Source organism: Saccopteryx bilineata, chromosome 9, assembly GCF_036850765.1.
Source record: "Saccopteryx bilineata isolate mSacBil1 chromosome 9, mSacBil1_pri_phased_curated, whole genome shotgun sequence".
In the NCBI taxonomy this organism is placed as follows: domain Eukaryota; kingdom Metazoa; phylum Chordata; class Mammalia; order Chiroptera; family Emballonuridae; genus Saccopteryx; species Saccopteryx bilineata.
Window position 1 is genome coordinate 2,775,978 of NC_089498.1, and position 4,616 is coordinate 2,780,593.

The window sequence follows — 4,616 nt, forward strand, 5'->3', positions numbered from 1 at the left end:
CAAGTCCAGGTTATCTTGTTCAATTATGTTGCATACCCATCACCCAAAGTCAGATTGTCCTCTGTCACCTCCTATCTTGTTTTCTTTGTGCCCCTCCCCCTCCCCCTTTCCCTCTCCCATTCCCCCCTCCCCCCCCCCCGTAACCACCACACTCTTATCAATGTCTCTTAGTTTCACTTTTATGTCCCACCTACGTATGGAATAATGCAAAAATATGGAACGCTTCACGAATTTGCGTGTCATCCTTGCGCAGGGGCCATGCTAATCTTCTCTGTATCGTTCCAATTTTAGTATATGTGCTGCCGAAGCGAGCACGAGGAAAGGATTTTAAAAAACGAAAAACCCTCAAGCTTTACAAGAAAGCAACCCTCAGCTTCGGGGCTGGGAAGCAGAGACTGTGATGTCCCTCGCAGGCAGCAGGGGGCGTGAGCGAGCAGGGTGGCTGGCCAGGAGCTGCCGGGACCTGAGGAGGACTTGCTGAGCTCAAAGAGACAAGCACTGCCCAGTCACAAGTCACTGTCACCAGTCGGAAGTCCAGAACCAGTGTGGTCAGACTCCGCTGTTTTTTGGGGTTTTTTTTTTAAGAGAAGCTGTATGTCCAGGTTTATAAGCAAAGATCCCTGTATTCTTGTCTATTGATAATCCAATATTTAAAAAATTAGAGAACCATGTGACAATAATGGATAATAATATAATCCCTACGCAGGTTAGGCTGGCGGTCAGTTGGTGCGGATAGCTCTGCTGCAGGGGTTGTTGAAACAGTGAACTCCTCCCACTTCCACCAATTAGAAGTTATTATCCCAGACCCCCGCCACTATCTCGGCAGCCTTGGCCTGCCCCAGGACCTGTCAGATTGTCCCATCACCCAGTGATGACATGATTAACCCCCAAACCAACAGGGACGTGCTAGGGTCCAGTTTCAGCACCATGGCCAGCGCCCACCTGCACTGAGCTGTGATTTATAAATATAGTATTTGTAAGGTCGCCCCTGGGCGCATTTCCAACAAAACACGGGGAACGTGGATCCTACAGGAAACCCCTCTGGGGCACCTGACTTGTTCCAGTTCCCCTTACGTGACAGTTGGGGAAACAAAGTGTTTGAGGCAGAAGAAGGTCCTTGAAAGAAGCCACATAGCAAGTCACTGCCGGGCCCCTGATAGGGACCCAGGACTCCAAGCTCACAGGCCGGGCTCTCCCCTCTTTGTGGATGACCGCCAGGCCCGTGGAGCGGGTGGGTCGTTAGAAACACAGACCTCTTCCCTCTGCTCCGCCCTCCACCCCCGCCAAAGCCCCCGCATGGGCCCAGGCGCGCGGTTTTTCAAACGCTCCGCAGGTGATTCTGAGGAACAAGGTCACACACTGCGGCCCTGACCCACCCGCATGCTGTAGCCACGACTCCCTCCGGGGGACACGCGAGAAGAAGGGGGACAGCTCTGGGGACACTGAGATAACGAGGATCGGAGTCTCACGGCGGGAACGTGCTCAGGTGTGTCGGGATCACAACACGGTTTTGCCGGGACCCTCAGGCCTGTCTCACTGTCGTCCTGAGAGGGAGAAGACGGAGGGAGGGCGTTTCAAAGACGGGAGACTGGGCAGCAGAGGCGTGAGCACCGGCCTCAGAGCAGGACCGGTGAAGCCCAGCTCCGCCGCCTGTGTCGGACAGCCTCAGACGCCTCGCTTACGCCTCCTGGGCCTCACACTCTCCGTGTGGTGAGTGGGGCGGCAGTACCCGCTGGACAAGCGAGCGCTGGTTTTAGGGAGAAACTGGGCAATTCTGGATTGCCCTGGAGGTGGACTCTGAGCCCACCCAGGGTTCCAGGACAGAAAGGCTCTGCGTTATTCTGCCTAAACCTCTACCTTCCCCAAGTGCTCTGGGCGGCAGCACAGGGCCAGGACAGAGAGGGAGGCCCTGGGTTCCCAGCCCGGCTCCACCCCGTCCTCAGCGTGCCCCTGGAGGATCAGATAGGCGAGGTCACGTAAGCTGCTACGGAGCGGAAGTCGGGGCCCTCGCCGTTAGCATCTGTCACCCAGCCCTGGCTCTCCACATCCTGCGTGCCCGCTCTCCCTTCTGATGACTGAACTGAAGTTCCCATTTTCCCCATGTGTATGTTTAATCTAGGTCGCTCCAGGTCCACTCATTCTCTCCGAGCTAAGTGCGGAAACTTCAAGGTTAAAAATCAGTGTTTTCTCCTCCCCACCTGTTCTCCTGGGCGGGAGGGCTCGGGCGCCCCGGGGCGGAGGTGAGGACAGGAAGATGTTCGCACTGGACCTTGGCAGGGGGACGCCACCGGGTCCACAGTCACTCTTGCAGTCCACATGTCTCCTGTGTCCCCTTCCTGGCCAGTGGCCATTTCCAAACTCAGACGCAGAGAACGCCACCCCCCGTACTTAAGGGGGCCCATCTTGGGCCCTTGGCCCCCAGACTCATGGAGCACATTTCACGTGGCCCCCGTGCCAAGCATCACTGCGCTGACTTGGGGCAGACAGCCCTGCCCTGGGAAGGGGGCGCTGCTCCCCGCTGTGGCCGGTCCCTCCACACCCCACCCCCGGGCAGCTCTCCAGTCAGCAGCCATCTTCAGGGTCCAGCCAGGGCACAGAGATGCAAACCAAACAGACTTCATCTCTGCCCTTGTGGAGCAGGTGACAGAGCACAAACAGTGAACCAGTGAGGAAGGAGGAAATCTGGGATTACAAATTGAGGACTACGGGGTGTGAGGGCAATCCGAGGGCAGGGCAGGGGGAAACAGTGCGGGACCCACTTTTACGAAGTGATCGGGGCGGGGAAGGCTGTGTGCGGGCGTGACAGAGGAACCGAGAGCCGGGGGAGGGAGGAGCCCCTCAGGGGAACATTAGGGTGTGGAGAGGGGATGGGACGACGCCTCGGGCAGAGGAAACGGCATGTGGACCAAGGGCCGTCGGGAGGACTCGCGCTCAGTGTGGTCGGTCTTGAAACACAAGGTCCCGGTGGCTGAAACACAGTCCCCGGCGTGGAGGTGAGGAGGGTCTGAAGGTCACAGCAGAGGAGGGTCTGAAGGTCATAGCAGAGGAGGGTCTGAAGGTCATAACAGAGGAGGGTCTGAAGGTCACAGCCAAGAGCTGGAGCTCGCCCTACGCAGAATGTAAAACCACAGAAACGTTCCTTCTGGGGTCTTACTTTCCTGAAACATCAAAGGACTTTCGAAAAGGATTCAATGGGTTTTTTGCTCCTAAAATATTATGTTAACAATCATTTTAACAGAGACAGTAGGGCCGCCCCCAGGGAACATTTGAGAGCAAGTTGGCTGTTCGATGTGAGCGTGAGGCTGGCATTTAGCCAGGCCCAGGGACGCGGAACTCCCTGTGAGGTACAGGACAGTCCTGCCCCCACCCCGTCACCGTGATCCTGGTGGCATCCACTAGGGACCTGGCAGCTGTGTGGAGGAGAAAAGAAGAGAGGACCAGAATGGCAGTGCAGATGGCATTAGCACGGCATCGCCCTTGTCCTTGGGGGGACAGAGAACAGTGAAAGAGTGGGCAGACAGCGTCAGGGGACCACGCTGCTCCTTGCTAAATGAGATGGTCCCAGGGTCTCTCACGACACCACTCCCGGGGGGCCCAGGGTCACTGTTTCTAGGTAGCAGCCAGTATGAAGCTCTTTAGAAAACAGCTGGCCTGGGTGATCCCTCCGAGCTGGAACGGAGAGGGAACAAAGGGAAGGAACGGGGAGGATGTCAGGAAGGGGACCCTGTGGGCAGGGTGGTGCTGAGTGACACAATAGTCATTCAAGCCTCGAACAGCCGAATGAGCTCCTCGGACAAAAGGGACAACAGCTTCTGCCTCTTTCAGAGGGTTCCTCCTGGAAGCCCACCAGATTGCCCCCTCTTCCTCACTCCCACCCCAACCAAAGCCTCACCGCTACAATTTGAGTGTTCTTCACAATTAAAAAAAAAAAAAGAAAGAAAAAAGCCCCCAAAGATTTGCCCGTCACTCAGAAAATTAGCTGCCAAGGAGAATTAGGTTAACCTGGCACCCTGGGCACCTGCAATGCGAACATGTCATTGATAATGAAAGCAGACAGACGGGCAGGTGTCCTTGCTCGGTGGAGGGAGGGCGGCTAAGTCACGAGCTCCATGCGGGGGATTCGCACCGCGCCTCTCCTGGAAGGTAAGGCAGGTGACTGGAGAAACCTCACGGAGACGCGGGATCTCACCACACTCGCTGGGGACGCGTGACACTCTCGAGGCCGAGTCAGGACTCGGCCCGTAGATGCCCCTCACCGTGGGCAAAGTCAGCAGCGATGCCATTCAGGATCAGGGCCACTTCCTCCGAGTCTCCTCTCGGATCAACCCCAATTTACACCCGCTGATGTTGACAAAGGTCACCGACAGGGCCTGGTAATGGGAACTGCGCCCGCGTGTCATCCACAGGTGGACAGAAATACGGGAGGCGGGACATGGAGATGCGTGTGAGGGGACCCCTTGTTACGGGTGGCAGATGCTCTGGGACTCTTACCAACTGCACTTTGTCACGGCACAAGAGCACCCACACCCCGACGTTCCCCCGGACACTGAGACAGACCCACGTTGCACACTCACAAGTATAAGTGCTCACGTGAACGCTCAGACATCAAGGAGAAG

At 56.8% G+C, this 4,616-nt stretch overlaps 1 non-coding gene across 1 annotated transcript; it reads right to left on the bottom strand.

Annotated features, from left to right (window-relative positions):
• Positions 1–208: 208 nt before the first annotated feature.
• Positions 209–315, bottom strand: LOC136313733 (U6 spliceosomal RNA). The gene has a single exon (XR_010727179.1). It is a non-coding gene; the product is annotated as a U6 spliceosomal RNA (small nuclear RNA).
• Between the last annotated feature and the right edge of the window lie 4,301 nt (positions 316–4,616).